The following is a 23,888-nucleotide window of genomic DNA, read 5'->3' as shown; positions in this document are numbered from 1 at the left end:
CCATTTTATTTATTTTATTATTTTATTTAGCACCACTAAAGGCATGCGTATGCAAAATCTGAGACCAACTTATTATCGCATGTAAAAGTTATGCATATTTTACTTTCAAAAACAGCATCTCAGGAAATAATTCATGGGCCCCCTCCTTAAGACAGCGAAATTTGATGTCCGTCTGGCACTATCTATTTTTCCAGGACTCTAGGACCATTCCCCTAAAAGTACTTCAACACGCCAGAAGTGGATCCAGGCGAACGGCGGACGGATAAAACGCATTTATTGAATTCTTAAAATCAAAAAAGTGAATAGGTTTGAATGTAAAGGTTCACAAATGACATGAAACAACTAAAACTATACAGGGTGTTCTATTTAAAAAATTAGTTATTTTTTACACCGTATAAATGGGGCATTCTGTACATCTATAGTGACATTAATAAAAATGTAAAAAAAATTAATGCTCAGACATTGAAGTGCGCGAATAAACAACCACACAGCAACAACGTATAAATCTAGAGCAACACGTTGACTTTAAACGCAAATTGAAAATGCAAAAGAAAGACAATCAAACTTACAGAATCTGCTCTGTGAAGACTCTCAAACACCATTTTTTTGGGGTAGCTACAATAGCTTCGCCAATTAAACGTGAACGCGGCAATAGGAAATGTACCTACACCATAGCAAAGCAGCTGTGGCATTATTTCCTAAACCATATCATATCCTCATTAATTTTTACAAGAATAGCGATTGTAACGGAGATATACAAGTGATAAAATAAATAACAATAATTAGTGTTAAAATATGGGCAATTATAATAAAAAATGGCCCATAAATCTCGCCAGTTTATTATTGGGCCTTTTTTTGGATATTTATCATCCTAATCTCTTACGTTAATGCGCCATTTCGACAAAAGTGGGTACCTATACAAATGATACCAAGAAAATGTGGTGTGAAAGCTCGTGTGAAGTTAGCAATATTTCACCGTACTGAGCAACACATTTTACCCAAAAACGAATTAAAAATTAGGAGATCAGGTGGATTACCTACAGCTTTTATTAGTGTTATCGAGAGCTAAGGAATTTATTCTTTGCTATCTAACTTCCCACGAGTGTTTGATATCGAAAAAATTGGCATAAAAATATCTACTTACTGATCCTCGCCGAACCCAAATGTCTTCAGTACTCCCGCAATCCAAAGTTGACGTGCTCGACGTGGGACTTTTCATCTCGATGAGCGACGAGTCGAAGAACTTCCGATCATAATGCGGACTTTGTAAGGGTGAAGTTCTATTAAACATAGAATAAATAGAAGGACGCTTAAAATCATCCCCGTGCACGGTATTCGACTGTCGATACTCCTTTCTTCTGGCGAAGATCTTCGCCGCTTCCGAAGGCTGTTTCGTCTTTGTTATCACGAATTTGTGTCTAGGTCCGGTAATTGTATCGATCACCGAGCTTTTCGAACCGCTAGACGACGATCCCGACAAACTTTTATCACTGCCCGAAATTAAGGACACTTCCGACGTCGACGTCTTCTGGTCTTTTTGCTCCTTTCTGTCGTCATCTTCATCTTCCTCGCGGCACTGGGATAAGCGGCGACCAAATGAATTTCCTACCGTGCGCGACGGTAAGTTGTTCATGTGGTTTATGAAGTAATGTTGATATAAACCGCCGTTAATATCATTTTCATCTGGGGGTACATTAACTATGTCTTTTAATATTGTTAATGTGGTACTATCACTATCACTAGGGGTTAATGAAACATCTAAATCACTGTCGTCACTAGGTGGGTTGTTATTTCGCATTAATTTTTTTATTTCTTTGGGTAGTTTTCCGTTTGTATGCGGTAAAATGGGCTGTTGCGTTTGTACTTCGATTTTTGGTTCCATCTATTAAAAATATTTTAATTAAATAACGATCTATAAGTGTTCGGAATTGGTAATTAACGCATCATGGTTATCAACCTGTTGTTCCGCAAAGTTAAACCGAGTAATAACTCAACGAGGCCATTTGGTAGGTACCTATCTGGATTTTTCCACGCGACAATTCAAACTCAAACTTAATTTTTAAAAACATTTTAAAAAATTGCAATGAACCAATAATTTTTTTAGAGCCGCGTGCAAGAAATTTCGTTGTCCTACAAAAAAATTTCATTCCCAATTTTCAAAAACTAAAAATATATTTGTTACTTTCGTGTTGAAAAACTTTCAGATACCAAATTTCGTCGAGATTCCATTTTCTTCGCATCAGTTGGGATGAGAATTTTAAGAAAAAAATTACCTACACAAATCGAAAGAGTTCATCCAAAAACCCAACCAATCATCTCACCACCGCGCGTCATCAAATTTAGGAGTTGTGGGGGTTGCCTAATACACAGGGCTTTCTTTCCCCACCTAAACCGGGCAGTCTCGTAAGGAGAAGACTGCCATTACTATCTATATATTGTTTTTTTTGGAATTTGCGGAGAGGACTAGATTCTAACAGCACACTGCTAAATTAATTCCGAGAAAATCTAAGTGACATATGAGGAAAACAAAAAAAATGCTCCAAATTCTAATTTCAATTACTTCAAAGAGAAAAATCATCCTCTCTTCCGGTCTATTCTGAGAACTTAGGTCAGTATCTGAACTGCGTAGTACGCATGTTAATAACCTCTACCTGCCTAAGTAATTAAAAATTGATCTTTTGCCAATTTAAAATGCCGTAACTAGCAACTTTCACAACGAAGCCTGACATTACAAAAATACCTAGTCTATTATTAAGTAGTTTGCAAGTAATGCAAATAATGTCGTTTTTTATACTTTCTCTCCTATCGAAATAATCACATTTCCCTAATACAAGCAAGCGGTAAATCGATGCAATTTACCTCACTATGAAATAATACCCTGCAATTATGATAATTACCAATTCCAAACACATAAATTACCTCGCGACCGATTTTGAGTTTACATTTTCATTTAATAAAGTAAATACAAATGGAGTTGTGATAATTGTTAGAATTGTGTTTGCCATAAATTTTCGCGAATTATTTAATAGTTTCCATGTGGAGTATAAATTAAAAGTGACACACTCACAGTGTAGGAGCAGCATAGGCATACATTTTTCATTTACTTCTGAGAGAGATAATATAATTTTCGGATAGCACGATTTTTCACACGCATAACATGTTTATTGCAAAATTGTTGACAGTTTTCTATGGCAATTAAGGTAACAGCTTATATGAATTCAATGGCTTACTCCGATATTTTAAAAGAAGCTAAATATAGAAATGTGTAACTAACATGTGATTGGAAAAATAAATTATTATATTGGTACCTAAATGTCACATTCTGAAAAGTGAAGGCAAGAGTTGCATATCAGCCTAGGCGTTTTTACTGTAAGTCGTTCGTTCCGAGGTTCGTTCTAAATAAAATTGACTTTTGTATGGCTCAGATCACCTTTAAAATGGTATGCTTAGATCATACTCATACACATACAATATCAATATATATGATCTAAGCATGTATGTATACCGCCATGTTGTCGACGCAATAAAGCTATACAGGATGTTTCGCGCAAACCGTTACCTAAAAGTATTCAGGCTTTGCCTTTAAATCTCAAAATTTGCATAGCAACCTCGATAGCAACATAGTATTATTCTATGATCTATCGAAAGAAAATATTATCATGATCGTTTCACTTCTGTTTCATCGGAAGTCGATAGCAACTTTCTTATTTTAAACAGAACACCCTGTATTTTATATCACTAAAAATGAAAATAACCCTATTTACCTTAGTGAATACAAGGTTAAATAAAGATGACATAATAAACAGAAACAGGTAATATAACAAACGACAAAATAAAAAGAAACATCAATTGAGATTTCGTTCTGTGGCCAGCGTTTTTTATTGAATACATAATAAGATCCTCCGACGAATGCCGTCGATAGTCGCCTCTCGAATGTCTACTGCATCCATTTCATCAAACACTCTTCTCTCCATACCTTCCAGTTTCACGAGAAGCAACTGGTGGGAAGTAAACTTTGATTTTATATGATCCCACACATAAAAGCCCAGTCAGTGGTGTTATATCTGGAGATCTAGGAGGCCAACGCCACGGACCTTTGGTCACAATCCACCTGTCTTCAAAAATGTTCGTACCACCCCGGCAAGTTGAAACCAGTAGTTTTCTTCATCTACTAACGCTTTTATTTCAAGGCCTCCTCAGAAAATTATACATAACGGTCTAAATCTTATAGAAAATTTAAAATAAAATCGAAAGCATAATAGATAGGTATAGGGAATGTAATAATTTATCGATGTAGAATTTTTTTCGACATTTGAAAGTGCAAAAAATAAAGCACGTCTCATTTGAAAAAATCAACTTTTTAAGGTTTGAAGTTGATAAAGTTGACCATTAGTTTTAAAACACCCTGTAGAAGGACGATCAAAATTTAAACCATTGTGACGTAGCATCAAGTCAGTACTGTCGATTTTGGAATACTTTTTGAAATTGATGTCAAGAGAGTCATAGCTCAAAAGAATAATAGTTAAACGTCAAAAATTTTGAAAAACTTGAAAGCCTTTGATACTAGGTATAGGGAAATGTCTCGGGAAATGTGGTATCAAACGACGTAGATTTTCATATAGATTTCGAAAATGCAATAAAATACAGGGTGTTCTATTTAAAATAAGAAAGTTGCTATCGACATCCGATAAAACAGGAAGTAAAACGACCATGATAATATTTACTTTCGATAGATCAAGAAAAACCATGTTGGTATGCAAATTTTCAGATTTAATTAATCAATGAAAGCCTGAATATACTTTTAGGTAACGGTTTGCGTGAAACAACTTGCACTTATGCTATGATTCATTCTTGTACTGTGTAAAAGTTCGGGTCCGTGAAGTTAGCAGAACATTGGCGGCACATATTTCGAGACTAGGTATTGATTAATACTACCTTTGTGCCGGAATGTATAGTAAAAAAAATATAACACGCCATGAACGATATTCGTTTTCTATGCGTTTTTTTTAATTAGCTTTTGTTTCATAGCCTACTGTGGTTTAAAACTCGGTTTAAAGTAATAAAATGTATATAAATGGCGAGATAAACGGCATATACTCGTATTTATTTATATATTTTTGAAAAAAGAATTTAATGTGCTATCACCAAATACAAAGAAACAGGGGGGCAAATGCGCAAATAAGCATTTAGTCTTCATTCGCGACCAATTTTTTGCCGAAGCGAGCATATGGTCGAATAATCTTAGGAGATTTCAACAATTAAAATAGAATAAAATAGAAAAAACCGTTGACACTTTTGCACGGAGTGTCCTATTAATAAAGGTCACAGTCCATATCTATGGAACCGCTAATTGCAAAGCTTGGGGAAAAATATTTGGTTAACAAAAGAGGCCAAGAGAAAACCGCATTTTGATATCTGCTTCCTAAGCAGAGATATGGTGAAAATATACACATTCACAAATAAATATTCATCCAAGTTGGCTTTGAAACAAAAGAAACACACTGCAACGCAAAAAGATATTCGGTAGAGACTTCGTATTGTAGACATTTTGAACATTACGTTAGTCACTCTGTTAGTCATAATTATTGTTATTATTAATTATTTAACTTATATTTCTCTGATTTAAAATTTGAATAATTTATTTGTCGCTCATAATTTAAAAACTTATATTAAGTGTTAATTTTAATTATTATTTTAATTATCGCTTGTTGTGTGTTCTTTTGTTTCAAAGCCCACTTGGATGAATATAAAGATTTAAATTTGTAAATTAGCGTATTTTCGCCAAATCTCTGCTTAGGAAACAAATATCAAAACGCAGTTTTCACTGATGTTTTCACTTTTTCATCTTATTTGATAATAATATCATATAATATCTATACCGTTCCATTTGAAATTTCTGAAGAAAACCTGGAAAGTGTATGATAATGTCAAAACTGTACCATTCATCACGTTTACTAAAAGACTAGGAAAACTTTTATTAGACTTTTTTCTCAGAAAATAATGCGGAATCACGTAGTGAAGAGTTTTATCGCTCGAAAAGATAACACCCAGTATAGCAAACAACAATATTTTTAGAATGCTCTCGAATGCTCCCGAACGCGCCCGAATGTTCTAGAACAAACACGTCATATTTACCGGAAAAAATGAGTCATCCTCTTTAGTTTCTTATCGCCGATGACCAATCATGGCGCCTCGATATCTATCAGGATTTCTAGAGTATTCGCTACAATACCAAATTTCGGGACAGACCATCTTGGGGTAGGAATTTTAGAAATATTTTTATACAATCCGAAAGGATATTACTGAAAAACGATTGGGACTGTTAGGGGCGTAGCTCTCAAACAATGCATTTTGTATCCTTGGTTTATTTGGAAAGATCACTTATCTTGGCACCTTCTAACACCACCAAATTAACGGCCTAGTTAGCTGGTTCAGCGTGTACAGTTTTAAACCTTCTATTGCCGGATAATTACTATGAGCAACCATTATTACAAGGCCCAGACGATTGCTACATCGGAAAATAACTGCAACAATCATAAAATTGCTAAGTGGTTTGCAGCACTTGAAATGGACGAATCGTTTGCTGGAAATCCCCCTTTCTCATCTCTGAATTCACTGCCAACAGGTATCGCTTCCAAATAGCACTCCTTGAAATTGAGACCAAAAAAAAGTTTTGTTGGCAGCAAATTTGGTGACATGAACCAATCTTTGCCACAAATAAGTAGCAGTACTATTAAAAATCGATGGCGATACAGTTACTGTGAATCCTCTGACAATTTTCCACAGAACTATCCGAGGAACTATCATACCTAAAAAGAGCGACCAGGATATGACTACTGGTAGAATGTGAAAAGAAAAGATCGGCCCCCTATGATGCGTTGGTGTCAGAAGACATGAGAGTTTCCTTTTCCACAGTATTTGGTGAAAACCACCTTCTATAACACTCCACTCCTCCTACGTTTAGTAAACTATGTTGGCCAGGTTACCACCCGCTACGTACCTATATACCAATTCTGGCAAAACACAAAATAGGAAACAAAATTTCTGATTTGCCCCATCTTAACCTCTCGCCATCGAATAAACTTTTTCCAAAGAAAAATCTCCAGAGTAAACACAAATCCACTTAATTCTTCTTTGGGAGAAAACTTTCACAAAAATATCTACTACCAATTAAGGCACACGACTGTCAATACTGGAAAAAAATTCATTAATATGATTACTTTTTTTCATTTTTACTGTCGTTGACATAGCAATGGAAAAATAAGTGTTGGTCGTGTAAAACGGCATAGTGACCTTGTATCTTCAATAGTTTTATTAGGCCATAAATTCGCAAGAAAATTAATTATTGAAATAAACGATTTAATTGATACAGTTTAGTACCGTTCATTAACGTCATGGTCATGGTCTGTCGTCACTTCGAGATGTCAAAAGTCAACGTCGTCGCTCATCCTATCACAATTGATGTGAGTGAGGTACATGTTTTGCAAAGTTCATTGTTCATGCGAGTGGGCCTTCTCATTTCTGCACAGCTAGTTGTTTTTGGGTGGATGTAAAAATAAGAAAGGGGCAATGTAATGGCATTCTGGTGACTCCGTTTTTTAAATCATTTCTACCAAATTTAATTTAGTCTGAAAGAGAAACAACGCCCAGTTGAATTGCTTAATTAATCAGAATGATTTGTTTACAGTAATAATAAATGACCTATTTCTAAACGATAAGCTCTCAAACCTACGTTTGAAATGATAACTGGATTTAATCACTATTCAGGTAATTCAAATAACACTTTACTGATAAAATACCGTCACAGTATATCAAGTAATTGGCATATATCGTAACAGGATGCATTTATAATAATTATATATTGCAAATATAAACATAGATCCGCGATCTTAGATAGATGCATTCATTGGTTATCGAATTAATCATCCAATTAGCGCTGCTAATCGTCAAAATGTTTGCCATCACTGAGATGACGTGTTGTTATAAACAATTTTTTTAACATTGCGCATAACAACAGCGATAAGTGACTGATAGTGATAACGTTATGCAAAGTACACGTAGAAATATAATTTCGTATTTCGCAGAATGAGTTTGATTTACTAAATGACCTAGGCTGTTGGAGAAATTGAACACAAAATTACGGCACTATCAAAAAAATAGAAAACTGCCGTTAAACACCTTTGCACACTGTGCACACAAATGTAGTTATAAAATATGGCTTAGCTTAGTGTTTTATTAGTAAAGTCTACATTTTATTTTCTTGCTTTTGATTTATACTTTTTATCCTTAAATAAAAACAACGTTAAAAGATTTGAACAAACTGCGAGAGATTAACAAAGCTTGAGTTGTGTACAGGGTGTCCACATTTTTATATATATATATCCGTACTTGTTAGTGCTTTCAAAAAAGTAATGTTTATTACAAAATTTTCTTTAGAATAATACTGATTAATCTGCCGTTTTCAAAATAAGCCTACGGAGTCAGGTCAAAAAGTTATCGGCTCTAACCTCATTTTTTAATGTATGTTTTAATGTAAAAATATCATTAAATTTCCTTAAATATAACACGCCAAAAATGACATTTAAAAAATCAAGCGATTCAAAAAAGATTCAAAAAATGAAAAAGATTTAAAAAAAATTTGCACATAATTAAACACAACATTTTAAAAAGATTTTTGAATTTTTTTAAATTTTTGAATCAAAATGTATTGAATATTTTTATTAGTATTGTATGTCCTAAATTCAACGAATACAATAAGCGTATGTGGTTTTGCCAGTTATTCAACGATATCTAACACTTTTATCCACTACAATTACTATAAAGTAAATGAAACGAAAAAGGAATGCCTATTTGTTTTGGTCCAATACATAAGCGTCTCGGCTCATACAGGGTCTTCCATTTAAAAAATGAGGTTATGTTAACTTGTTTACCTGACCCCGTGTACCCATTATAAATACTCGTATCGTTATAAAACAGGACTTCATTAGAAAACGAACAGGTTAAAAATTCTGTCCACTCTGTCAACTCACTCGATCGTTACAAAACCATTGATTAACATGGTAAAACCTCGGGTAAAACTAAATACAAGGGTCATTTTCAAAGTCGTTTTCAAAATTGGGTTTGCGGAAGTACTAAAAAAATTTGAAGAAAAATGACACGTTTTACAAAGAAATTTGTTCGTGGTGTACCGTGCTATAAAAATGTAATTAGGGGGAGTCGTTAACGGAAATCTCGACAGAAATACTTACTTAGAGGAAGCCACAACAGGATTACGACAAGAAATACAATTCGATTACAATTTATTGAATTTTATTAACAAAAAACCGCAAATCTGTGAGCAACAAATCGAATTGCAAGCATGATTAAAACGTAAAGCATATTATCACCAAGTCGGAGACGATTGGTGCAATGAACCAAAATTGTTGCAAAAACTAATAGCCATGTGTTGGTAAATAATAAATATTAAGAAGTTATATAATTGAATTGGTCTTGAATAATTATGCTAATGATTTGCGAAACAAAAAAAAAGGTTCGCAAGTGAATGAAAAGCGTAACAAAACCTCACAATACAATCTGATCGACAAGATTTACGTACAAAGTCAACAAATCCTGTTAAGTTAGAGGCTAATTTTAAACATGACGTGAGGCGATGTAGGTAATCCTTGACCTTATTGCAGAAAATTGCCAATGTTTGCCATATTGATTCCGAAAAAAATCTAGATGACACGCCTGACAAGATCATTGCCATTCTTCCCTTGGTTTATTTTTTACTTTTTCAATGGAACCGACTTTAACTCCAGTAATTGAACAATACGCGCTCTAATTATTATAATTAACGAATGTAACGTGCGTTACGCGTGGAGCGGTGTGGCATAGAAGCAATAAATTACTATGATGATTGGGTGTGGTCACCACCACCAGTTTAACAATAGATCGCAATTTTAGTATTATGTTAATGCGGCAAAGTTCAGAGTAGTCGTTTTTCTTTTGTTCAATCGTGTGGCCTTCGCTTGTAGATCATTATAGCATTCAAAGCAGAAAATGACATAATGAATAAACCAGCTCGCTACCCCTTGATTTTGCATTCGATTTCATCTACGCCAAAATGCGTCATGATACAGGGCGATTGTTCTTGGCATAAGCAATCCATCATAGATTTTATTTTTGAATGTGAGATTACATCTAAGACAGTAGACTACTTTAACGTCATCATCTGCTCTCCAAACGTAGAAAATAAAATCCTGACCGTAGCGTAGGACAAAATGGTTTCTGTGCAGGTCATGTCTAAATATTTCGAAACCATATTGAAGTAAGGAAGGGCATGGCAGCTGATTAAAAGAAAGTACACATATAAAAATACGAGCTGCAAATGCGATGGAAATGTATGAAAATAAAACGAATGGAAATAAATTTGAATTAATTAAACATGTTAAAATCTTGCTCAAAGTTAGCAACTGGGTTAGCAACAATAGTTGTAACGTTGACTCATTTCCTTTCAAAGGATTTTCCACGTTTTTCCAGCGAGTGTCATCACTGTTAATTCAAAAACTGACGTTTGAAAAAATTGTATAGGTACCACAGTCCACAATCCATAATTATAAATCGGTGTGGTAAGAGAATTTCTCGGAGAATTTGAATTGGTAAAAATACACTGTGTCCAAGATAAGGATGTCTATCATGGGGAACCAGAGAAGATACGAAAATGGTCAACTTAGGGACCACTATTTGAGCTCTACAAAACAGCGTTGAGAGATTTTCAATATACAGCGTTTCGTTTTCCAGGAAATATATTTGATAGGTATTCTCGCACCATTAGGGCATTGTGTGCGGGTGCAGCATCCTGTTGAAACCAACAGTTTCCAACTTCCGTTTTTTTTTATTCCATGATGGCGTGCATCGTTGTGTTCGTAATAAAAATGCTACCCAACACACGGGCCATATAAAAAACGATGATAAAGCCACGTGAATGTGACTGTTAATGTAATAACAATTTTTTTATGCAGTTAATTCTTATAATTCTGTTAAACTTAGTCAATGCTTGTTTAATGGAAATAATGAACATTCAATGCAGTTAATATAAAAAAATAACACGTCATGCAGTGCGTACCAAATCGAGCGGAATTGTGTGGGTAACTTTGATATTATTGAAGATACGGATTAGGTTAAATGGGCAAAATGTCGTAATTGTGCCGTTTAAAATTCCGGTTAGACACCTAATTTGAAAATTGGTGTCCGACTAAGCTATTTAAAAAAAAAGTTACAACCGCAGACACCTCGGCAGAAACTATAAACATTTATAACATTTTATATTTCGTACAACGTGAAAAATGATGTCAAAATAAAATTCAAGATGGCGGTTAGAAACAGTTTTTCACATGATATATTTATTAATGTTATATATTAACTAAATTTTTCATTAGAAATAGTTGCTGTTACTATAAAGTGGCAAGTTTAAAATAAAATCTTAATTATTAAGCCCTAGAATTAATTAATCTTGATTTTTAGATGATTAAAGTTTAAACAGCGCTTTTTATTATTTTTTAACAGTGAAAGATAACCAATGATCGGAAAATAATTTAATTTATAGCAGTTTTCTTTGTCAGATTATTGTTGGCCTAACAAGAAAGATGCTTGAGAAGTAATTACACATATATTATCTTTGGCCCATTGATTATACTGTTTTGTAAACAACGTTATTTCGATCTAAACACCAAAAATAATGACGCAACACCTTGTATATGACAATACGTATTCAATTTTATTAAGTGTAAATCTGGAGGATTATTTACGAATAATCACAAGTTTGGTTTATTTTACTTGAATTTGTTATCTCAGTGTCTATTTTTCCTATTAGAAATGTTTGTAATTGCGTAATTCTTGCTTAAATATTATCGCTTTTGTAAATTGTTTATTTAGATTTGTGTATTACAAAACGTGAAATTGCGTGTGAAAATGTAGACAGATCTTGTCTTTTGGGATAGGTAAGGACTAAGGAGTTCTTTATCCGAGGAAATTTAACTCGAAATTTAATTACCGTACATTTTGTTATCGCTGTTTAGAGATGCAGGCGTTTTTCGATTTGCGCGTTATTCTCGGCTTAAGTGCCAGTGGGAACGCTTTCCTTCGAAACTGGCGTTATCAATTCTAATTTGAAAATTCGTGAGGAAGATGATTAAGGTGTAGTGTTGCTGCGTTTAATATTGTAGACAACGTAAAAACGTTGTTAGTGTCGATGGTTAAAGAGTGTGTAAATTTGTTTACGCTAAATCTCGAGCAATCTGCCCTAGTGGTTTTCACGACCCTTTGCCACTTTTTTGTGAAACTTTTAATACCACAAACACAATCAATCTAGCTATGCTTGTTTCTGTTTGTGATATTAAAAGTTTTACAAAAAAGTAGCACAGAATCACGAAAACCGCAAGTCTCTTATCTTTAAAAACAGCTGAGCCACAATGCAGTTTCAATCAAAATGGAACACACGGTACATAAAGATAGTAAAAAAATCTTCCTGTTCGGATTTACTTTATATACCTACCCTTCGATACAGGTGGCCATTTTCATAAGAATAAATTATCGATGATCGACAATATCGATAACAAATAGGTAATATTGATCATCGATAGTGAATTTCTATTAAGGGGCAGCCCTAGTAGTGAGTAATTAAAGGTAACCCTAACTTTAACAATACGCAAAAAATGAACTATACCTACTAAGGAGTAAGCTATTAATTAATCTGTAACGATTTACAGATCAAAGTTTAACTGTGTATCACGAGAAAAGATATAGGGAATACGATATCTTATATGATTATGTAACATAAATGCGACATATGATCGAGGACAGACGCACAAAAAATATTTCGCTCGCGAAACCTTGTTTATTCTTCTGTTGCTGAAGAAAAACGACAAAAAACCTGCGATGAGTAATTAAGACATTCGCATATGTTAAACGTGTTTTTTTTCATTGTATAACGCAAGTAAATTAGAATTTAACTAAGGTAAGGTAAAGTATAATAATGCCAATCAAGCGTAAATTGCAACTACCAGTACTTCAGGTAAACATGCGTGATAGTCAACACATGTTTTATTCAAAGGTAAGAAACTAATACCATAAGAAGTATTGTCGATTAAAGAGGAAAGCATTCTATCTAGCAAAATACGAGGCAAAATACTACCAAATGAAGGCAACCACACAAACAGAATCGAATTCGGTTTACCCAGCGCGAGACCCAGCGTTTTGAAATAAATTGGCACAATCGTGATTTTCGTAAAAAAACACTACACAAGAGGAAGTGTGATAGACCGAGACTAAACTGTCCGTCTCTTTCTTGCAAATGCATCAATCACGACATTTTACCTGTATGATGTCGTTGCAGTGCGTTTGTATTATGATCACAAAAGACAATCCACCGTTTTTTTTTTTTTTTTTTTTTTTAATTTATGTTAATTTCCGGTTCAGCTACATAGAAAAGCTACACACAGAATTGTTATAATGTTCACTATTTACAATATCAATCACGTAGAGAGGGCTGCTCCAATGAGATCCTCATTCGCTAACGCTATGTTGCTCGTCATCGGTTGATTGGAGGTCTTGTGGAAGTTTACGTTTCAATCGTCTGTGAATTTGTTTTTCACCTAGTGAGTAGCTGACAGCCCCTGGACATTCTCTTATTTTGGTATAATATGTTTTAATACATTTTTTAATAAATGATTGTATAGTGCACAGTCTAAGATCGTTGTGCAGCTGTGTGTTACGAACGAACCAAGGCGCATTGGTGGCAATCCTGAGCACTTTGTTTTGGACAGTTTGTAGTCTCTTGATTATAGAGTTGGATGCAGCTCCCCATACTGGACAGGCATAGGTCATTGTTGAACGTAGAAGGGATGTGTATATAAGGAGGGAACATTCAAGTTTCAACGGGGAATTTCTGTTCATAATAGGATATAGCTGGCTTAGTCTTGAGTGACATTCGTTAAGTTTTTTGTTTATGTGGAATTTCCAAGTAAGTCGTTTGTCCAGATAAACTCCCAGGTACTTGACGGCAGAGTCGGGTGGGTTCCAAGGAATGGACTGGTCGTTTATTATGATGTTGGGTGGCAGTGTAGGGAATCTTAGAGTGAAGACTTTGGTTTCACATTTGTTCGAGTTTAGTGATATAAGTATTCCATGATTTTAACCACTTATTTATTTCAACCATACTAAATTGTAGGTGTTGAGCTGCGATGTTTATGTCTTCATTTTGAGTAATCACTGCGGTGTCGTCTGCATACATTGCAATAGTTGAGTGGTTCATTCGAGGAATGTCGTACATGAATATATTGTAAAGGATGGGTCCTAATATTGATCCTTGTGGAATTCCGGCCGAAATGTTCTTAGTAGAGCATTAATTCTAACTTGAAATCTTCTGTTATCAAGAAAAGATTTCAGAATGACTACTAAGTAGTTTGGTAGATTAATATTTAATATTTTGTATATTAGACCATCTAGCCACACAGTATCGAAGGCCTTAGCTATATCGATAAAGGCAATGAGCGTGTGTTGCTTTGATTCGAATCCTCTTTCGATAATTTCCGAAATTCTTGTAAGTTGGTGACAGGTAGAGTGCTTTGGTCTGAAACCGAATTGAAAAGCCGGAATGATGTTGCCTATTCTACTATTGAGCCTAACTGATATACATTTTTCGATGAGTTTTGAGAATGTCGTTAGAAGGCTAATAGGCCTGTAATTATTAGGATCATTGGGTTTCGTACCCGGTTTATTAAACATCACAATATGTGCAATCTTCCATACGTCTGGAAAATATCCTGCTCTAAGGCATGCGTTGTAAACCGCAGTGAGATAATGTGTAGTTTTTCTCGTGAAGTTTTTAAGGATAATATTTGGAATTTGATCGGTTCCTGGAGCTTTTTTAATTGGTAAATTTTTAATGTACCGAGCTAATTCAGTCGGGGTCACTGGTTCTATGGTTCCAACAGTGTTGGGTATGTTTTCTGCAATAAAGTTGTTGATTGTTCGTGTTCTTTCTATCGTGTCATCAGAGATTGTAGTTGTGAATACTTTCTCTAAATGAATTGCAAAGAGCTCGCATTTTTCTTCATCTGTGGTTAACACAATATCATTGTGTTTCAAAGGTGATGGAGTTGGTGATTTTCTTGTTATTCGCCTAACTGCCTGCCACATTGAGGGATCCTTGGGTTGAAGTTCTTGTATATATCTCCTGTAGGTACTTAATCTGTGTGTGTCGAGGGCCAGCTTCACTTGGCGGTTTAATTGATTTAATACTTGCTTCTGATGTGGTCTTCTCCACCTTTGCCATTCTCTTCTTATTCTATTTTTTTCTCGAATTAAATAAATTGTAAAACACACAGTTCAACATAAAGTAACAAATTCCTACATTTTTACGTTAGATCGAAGGTTAGATGGTATATTTGCATTCGTACCAAAATTGATTTCTGCGCAATCATCTTGTACCTTTGAAACGGTCTCTAATATGTTTGAGTTTTGGCTAATCAAGAAACAAAATGCAGCAAGGGTAGAGAAGTTATAAGCACAGTAAACGGCAAAAGTGTAAAATTGAAATAAATGAACAATACAGATTTTAATGATCTTAAGGTAAAGATCTAATAGTGACACAGCCGTAGGAATAGACAGACAAAATGTCCACAGTAACGCATTTAATTTGTTGGAGAGCGCTAAAAATGATTGAAAAGGACTAAGTAACTATAGAATACAAAATATACAGGGTGTTCCTAAATATAATGTAAATACGAACGCTTCGTTACCGATCTACGGGGTGTTAACATTTTTTAGAATTTGATCTATATCTCCTGTAGTTTTTGAGATATTTCGCTCAAATTTGCAATTTAAGTTACTCTGAAGGTCATTGGTCAAGTCAATGGTAGTGAGAATCTACACGTGTTGTTTTTTCAGGGATCATGTTCCATTTCCTACCCCTAACCTTTTTTCGGTGCACCACTGGTAGATTGTGAAACAAGGATTTAATTTTATGATTTTTGGTCTTTTTAAATTTTTTCGAATCTGTGACCGTTATCGAGAAAAAAATAAAAATCAATTTTCGGTTGTTGGTTAAATAAAAATGTAATTTCTAAAATGGTCCAGTAGGTCCTACCTCTCTATAGACACTTAACATTACATCATGGCGCAGATATTAAAGTTTCAATAAAAGCGGTTTTAAGCATAATAATTATATTAATTATGCATTAATTTAAGCGATTAATTATGCGGTTTGATGACGTTGATGTGCGCTATTGCACAAACCACTAGCCATCATTGATTAACGCATCCGGGACGTGTAATTAGTCAATTTAGCTTGTCTAACGTTTTCTTAGAGTAATTGTAATCAACAACCACCGCAAGTACATATTTAGCAAAAACAGTACCGCTATTACACCATAATTATATGTAAGTACATGTATTGTTAATAGCTATGATGCCGAATGACTGCACTGATATTTCATAAAAAATCGTGGGGCGATGTGTGGGTTTATTTTTAAAGGTAGTTAACAATTTTGTTATTCTATTCTAATTTATGATGTATTGTTAAGAATTAGTTGGCACCGTGCAAAATTGGGCTGAAAACATTTTTAACAATGGTGTATCTAATTATCGCGCCTACGACGAAGACCACATAATTAAAAATAATGATCTATTGCAAAGAATGTGGACTTTAAGGATACAGACATCCTAAAAAATCGAGCAAAAAAAACATTCTCGAATATTCTAATTCTACTGTCGGTTTCTTTTCTTAAACACAAGAAAGAGTATGCGAAAAACTGATGAACCAAGGTTGAAAGATGAAGGCTAGAGGACAGAAAAAGCACAAATCGTGCGTTTTTTAATTAGAAAACGGGGCAATTTGACCCCTATTTAATCTACACTGTGTCTCCCACCCGAGCTCGCACCGTTACGGAGCTCCCAATGGTGAACCACGTATCTGAACCACCATGTACACTGTACAGTCTTTAAGCAATAAAAAAGTAATTCGTCTGAACCACCTGGCAATGCACCTGTTACGCATGCGCGAGTGTAGGCACATGGCAGATTATTTAAATATCATATTATCCATGAGTTACCCCGAGGCCAACGCATTGTGAACATTTAATTCTCCGATTGACAATTGTCATTCTTTGAGGTTAACATACGTACATACCGTGTAAGGAAGCACCAGTTTTCCGCCCTGATGTTCCATAATAACCACACCGTATATTTGTGAAGTCCACCAGCTTTGCTGAACACCCGGTATCTAGAAGCGTTTAAAGACTGGCGCTTTCTGAATTTACTTATTTGCTCTAGGAGGCTAGGAGTGAGTTTTCTGTTTCATTTAGTTTAATTCCTCGTTTTACCGCCGACGAGACCGCCGATAACGCATGTATTTTAAGGAGTGAATTTATCAGTTTTACGACCGTTCCCGTAGGAATATTTAAATTGATTTTACAGCCCCCCACAGGGCCCCTCTTGCCAGCGAAGAAAAGGGTAAATTAATATTTTAGAATTTCAGACATGATAAGCCATTATAGCAGGTTTTGTTTTCTATGGTAAATGCATTTGAGAAAAAATGCTATAAGCCCTTAGAGAACTGTAGCAAAAGCATTTTTCTTGTAGCATGGATGCCATTTGCTATTTAGTTATTAAATAAATGTATAAGTTACTCATTTCCGCGGGTTTGTATGTTGCTCTTCCACTCGAGTCATCGTTATTAAGGATCCTCAGATCCTTTATAGTTTTGTATTGTCGTCCGTCCGTCCGTCCGTCCGTCCGTGTGCGCTCTAACTCTTTTTAAAAGTGGCCGATTAAGTTGAAATTTGGTGTACGGGTTCTTTGGACATTAAGGACGGGCGCTATTGATTTTCAGGAAGCTGGTTCAATAGGAACAAAAGTTATAGGACTTCGAGTGAATCGGGAACAGGAAAAACTACGGGCTCAATATAATAGAAATCAACATATTTCATTCCCTAGGTCATGTATCGGGTTGGGACTTCCGCTAGATTATTCCCTATGATTCTTAGATGTGTAATACTTTAATATAACTCTTCTCTGTGGTATAGGTCGAAAGTTTTAGAGCAAAATGTAGCAAAAATTACACTTTATACATGAATTTAGAGTTTTAAAAGGTTTCAAACGCATTATCTTGATGGAGCAAGAGTACATCACGTGCACATTTGATAACCGCATGTGTGTGATTCAAAAATGTTAAATTATTGCCATATGGGTTTTGATCAAAATAATCAAAATCGTTATTTATGCACCAAGATCGTCGAGAAAAAGACTAGGGGCATTATCTCAATGCTCAAGACATAAATTTGATGCATTTCTGGCGACCACATGGATTTTGATCAAAACATGTCAAAATCGTTATTTATGCACCAAGATCGTTGGGAAAAAGACTAAGAGCATCATCTCAATGACCAAAACATGAATTTGATCTATTTTTGGCGACCACATGAATTTTGATCAAAACATGTCAAAATCGTTATTTATGCACCAAGAACGTTGGGAAAAAGACCAAGAGCATTATCTCAATGATCAAAACATGAATTTGATCTATTTTTGGCGACCACATGGATTTTGATCAAAACAAGATTAAGAGCATTATCTCAATGGCCAAGACATGAATTTGATGTATTTTGTAACATTAAAATAAATTATCGTTAAAAGTTATTGTAATACTGAGGATCCTTCGATATTTCGTTGTATGGGTTTATTCAATTAAAAAGCTTTAAAGCTGAAAGCGGATCACAATACGAAAATCTGCAGCTTTCACACAATTCAGTAATATGAAAGAAGCTAAATAGGCTAATAATGCGATCGCAGCTTAATCCCTAATTAAAAGCTGCAAGGGCGTGCAGTTCGTTCCGTTATGGCAGACCTTTTACAATTGACCCGAAATTCTAGGTAATGGGCAGTACTGGGCTGCGAATTTGGAAATTTTAACCCAGTCAATAGAATCGGGATAAATACCAGTATCTCGACCGGTATCCTATCTGTTGCAGCAAAATTCGTCTGATTAAATTGAGACGGGTGTCATTGGAAACGCGCTTAATCAATTTGAATTTTGATATCAATTCCAGATTTCCCTCTCCACACCGTATTAATCTTTATCGTTGCCGTAAATTCATTTTGCATCCATACCATTTCAATTTTGCTTTTGCATTAAGTTACCGGTGCGTATTTATTGGAATTGGTTTTTATCGAACTTTTGCTACCGCTCCGTTAACTTGAAGGTGAACTTTTTGTTACTTTCCGTTTCACTAATTATATTAAGGGGGGAATATTGTTCGCATTTCCGCCGCTTTGTGTTTTGTCGCTTTTATTCCTGCTAGGGAGTTTGCCGTAATTTTGTTCTAGTTTTCCCGAAGTAACCGCCACCATTTTGTGGAATCGTCCAATTACTGGAGCTACCGTTTCTCCAGTTTCCATTTTATGGTAGTTGGTTATGGTCGAGGTCGAGGTTATTGTATGGTTTTAAGGTTGTCCTTAATAATGAAAAAGTAAATGCACTCTTATCTGATAAATGTGGCAATAGTGGAAAGAGGTCATAGTTGCTGGTCATCAAGTTGACAATACATTGGGCTCTTGTTATGTAAAACCATTGTTTAATTTAAACAATGCTAAAATCCCTGAAAAGTATCCCGATATATTCCTAGACCCTAATGTCATGAAATAGGTCATGGTGTCGACCTAAGATCTAATTCGAGGGGTCTAATTAGTAATTTCCATCAGTGTTTTGCGTGCGAATTTTTTACGGCACAAACGAAGCACTAACCCATCCACCTAGACCTAGACTTTTCTACCAACAATATTCTGCTAACTTCACGGACCCGCTCCACTCCGTTATCACAAGTCTTGTTATCATTTACTTCGATAATTTGTAATTAATGTGAAAATTTTTGGAGTTTTACTAGGCTAAAACAAAAAAACTTAAGCCATTTGGGCTAATTAAGACCTATTAATATCACGTCAAACACTCTATCTCATATGAATCCAGATCACGTGTCTAAATTTATAAATCCTCAAGGAAGATAAATATAACGAACCATAAAACACGTCGTGGGTGTGTGCCCCAATGACATAAATTTTGATTATGTAAGGAGTTTTACTCCAAGCGAAATAGTTAAGGTAGATATTTAGTTTTCAAACAATTCGAGATCAAATAACTTAACCTTTTAATGGGGGCGATTTCGTTTAAAGGTTGACCTTGAACACGAGCATCGCGAAATTTAAATCGCGCTAACCGCTATTTTTTGCGGATCACTCTGTACACACACCCTTGAAATAATTATAAACAACGGTAATCTAAATTAGACAATCGACGAAATAAAAAAATAAGTATGCAGATTGCCATGAAATAATAAACCGATGTTTGATTGATTGAAATGTAAACTTCGACAATATGACTCATAGGTAAGTGTGTCAACAATAAATTTATAACAGTCCTCCTCTATCTACAAAAATACTTCCGGTATTTCTGATAACATCATTTTTCGAATAAACTGTCTTGTTTATTATAAATGAAAGTAACCTTTGTATTTATTTTTTTAAATGTAAACTCAAAATCGTGTGAGAAAATTCACTTTGCCACAAAACTTACCTTTTTCCCTTAATTCTTAAAACAGTTTTCGCACGCACATGATTTATATTCCCCTTAAAAGTTCCCCATAGGTATCCAACTTTAAAGGGACAGATTCACTTGAATAATAATGATGTTTCCCACTACACTCATTATTGACACTTCGGAAATTTGTGTTATAAATTAACTAAAATAGAAAATGATCGCAATGTCAAAGTCCTAGTAAAACACGTGTAAGGATAAAAACTGGGAATTTATTTAACGAAACTGCCATTGTACAGGCGAACCGATAACTGGAAAATTCATGTGGTTGAGCAGGCGATTCAACTTATAGTTTGCGCGAGTTGGCACCAGAGGCGCACGTGTACAAACAGCTGTTGTTTGTTTTGGGACTAACTTCATTTTTAATTATACGTCGCTCCTAAATTGATAAAGAATAAACGTTTTGGGTGTAATCAGCCTTGCGATAGAATTAGTCAGCGACCGATGCGACCTTTATACTCGTTAGCATTCCTCATGCCTCGTTAATATTCAAAATCGATCGATAAATTACCTAATTTTTCATTATTGCAAAATTTTAATTGTTATTGCTTTAAACTAGACGGATGTGGTAATTTGCACTACCCATAGGCTATCGAGAATAAATGCCAATAAAAATTGATTCGTTGAGAAATGAGACCTAATCTTAAAAGTGAAAGGAGTATATTATTATAAATTTATAATGAAAGTAGATATGATAATCCTAGCGATGGTACAGGGCCGGGCTAACGATTTTTGTTTAACAAAAATTCCAGAAATGTTCCAAATACAATGATCGTCATTGAAAAATTTCCATACATTTTGGTATTTCTTCCGAGAAATGTTTATCGTCCATGAACAAAATAATATTGCATAACGCATAAGGAAATGTTACAGAGCCGGCCTTACTAATTTTCCAGGTTTCCAGTCAAGAATAAATCGAAGAGGTAAATAAGTAGGTAGGTACCTAATATACGGACGCCTTTTCCACTTCATAGGACGAAATCTGCACTACCTCCAATTAATTTTAAGGAAAGTCTGTCAATATAATCTTTTGCATTTTTACACAAGCATCAATCTAAGAAGATAATCATTATTGATAGGTACACTAATTATAGAAAAAGTACCCTCATCTGCAGTGACAAATTATTGAGGGACTGAGGGTTATTGCAATCACCGAGTCCAGATCTGGCTTCGAAATTGCCTAGAGATGCCCCCCCCCCCACGAATTATTTCCTGAGATGCTGTTTTTGAACGTAAAACGTGCATAGCTTTTACATACGACAACCATTTGGTCTCAGATTTTGCATACGCATATGGGAGGTGCCAAGTTAAAATTTTGGTAATGGGGGGTGGGGGGGAGGGGTAAACACATATGTTCTACCCTTCATGGTATTCTAATGAAAGGTCTCATCGAAATAAATTGGTTTGTACAAACTATAACTTTCCCGTGCGACTCTTTTTCGAGATCAGTGAGCGACGGGGCCTGGGGGAGGGGGGGGAATGGAACTAGTTTTATCCTTCATGGTACTCTAATGAAAGGTCTCAACGGAAGGAATTAATTTCTACCAACCATACACCTCCTCCTCGACCTCTTATCGTGATAGGGTATATTCCCTTATACCTCAAGAACGGATTGTCGGAAGAAGGTACTCACAAAGGGCTATTGAGACGTCTGCAAGAAATATATCCGTTGGTGATGTCAAAACAAAAGCTATTTCAATTTTAAAAAAATGCGCTTTATCTGCACAAGAGTTGTGCACAATTTATACTTGTTTTAGATTAGGTACTTACAACTAAAATATTAACTTTGCATTACCATAGAGTAAATAATTTGCTCTATGGCATTTAAAAACTAATGAATGTATTCATCGAGAGATATAAAATGTCGTAGCTTTCTGTAAATAGGTTGCAATAAATTGTTATTGTTACACATAACATACAATGGCGATCATTTTCATTTAGGTAATTGCAAATAATATATTTTTTTGCTCCGGTAGCCTTCACGTGGTATAAAAAAATTCAGCAGTTGTAGCAAATCGGCTGCATGCCATTGGACGATGTTGGAGGGAGACAACGTCCATACTTGAGTAGAATTTGGTGGTCACAAGGATAAGATTCATACGTTTTAAGCACAAAAATTTTGCAAAACGTACGATGCCCACGTTCGTCAGTTTAACAACTTTAAGGCACTGGTGACAAGTTTATATGAACCTTGAATGATAGTTTAAAACCAAAATACACTCCAAGGTCTTTGAAAACTGGTAAACGGGATTATGCTTGATTTTGAACTGAATATTTGAACTCAATTGGATTTTTTCCTACACTAAGAAACAACGGTACATTTGGAAATATTCAGCGAAAACTGATTTTGTATACAAAACTTTTGAATACAATTAAGTTACGTTTATTATTGAGGTTATCACGTGATATACTTCAAGATCATCTGCCAACAGTAGCTTTGGACATGATAAGACTTTGGTTATATCATCGATAAATAGAAGGAATAGTAGAGGACCTAGGTTGGAATCTTGGGGGGCCCCCGAAGAAGCAATAAACATCTCGGATTTGAACTTAAGTCCTAAGCCATTAAACCGTCACGATACGCACACGAACACCAGTGACCTATAAACATTTTTAGCACATTTTTTAAGAATTAAAAAAATGTGCTATTGATTGCGGTTTGTCCGTCCGTCCGGACCCACTTCTACCGTTTTACCGTACTACTTCTAGGGGAATGGTCCTAGAGTCCTGGAATTTTTTGCAGTAGGTAGCCTATACATAAATGCGCTTTATCTGCACAAGAGTTGTGCACAATTTATTTATGTTTTTAATTCTTAAAAAATGCGCTAAAAAGTTATAAACGTTTATTTTTATCTCGAACTTTTATTTGTTACGGATCTGGAAGCTGTGCAGGTGGTACAATCATTACGTGTAATAATTATAAACTACTTGTTATTTAACGGCTCTTATGCAATGTTTATAGCGTAGGTATTTTTTATAACTAAAATGTGTAAAGTGTACGTAGGTATGTGGTCGCTGGTCGTCATGTAATGAATAAACGCCCGAAGGGGTACAAAACAGTAGATACAATAAACAAACGAGTAACGACTCAATGTTTTATTACCTAATGCGTTCTCTGTCATGCTCCACACAGAAAAGAAATTAAATTGGGGAAGGGATTCAATAATGTCTTTGAGATGCCTCCATTCTTCCTTCTTTGATTGTTCCACTTTCTATTTTGTTCACTTGATTTGTTTAGTTTATTGTTAGCGAATGACGA

At 35.0% G+C, this 23,888-nt stretch overlaps 1 protein-coding gene across 1 annotated transcript in view; it reads left to right on the top strand.

The window, feature by feature from the left end:
- LOC116172529 (5'-AMP-activated protein kinase subunit gamma-2) overlaps window positions 1-23,888 on the top strand; it is a gene marked incomplete at its 5' end in the record, with an annotated part of 243,750 nt that overhangs the window by 21,823 nt on the left and 198,039 nt on the right.

Source organism: Photinus pyralis, unplaced genomic scaffold (assembly GCF_008802855.1).
Source record: "Photinus pyralis isolate 1611_PpyrPB1 unplaced genomic scaffold, Ppyr1.3 Ppyr1.4_LG5, whole genome shotgun sequence".
Lineage (NCBI taxonomy): Eukaryota > Metazoa > Arthropoda > Insecta > Coleoptera > Lampyridae > Photinus > Photinus pyralis.
This window is presented reverse-complemented; position numbering and strand designations above follow the sequence as displayed.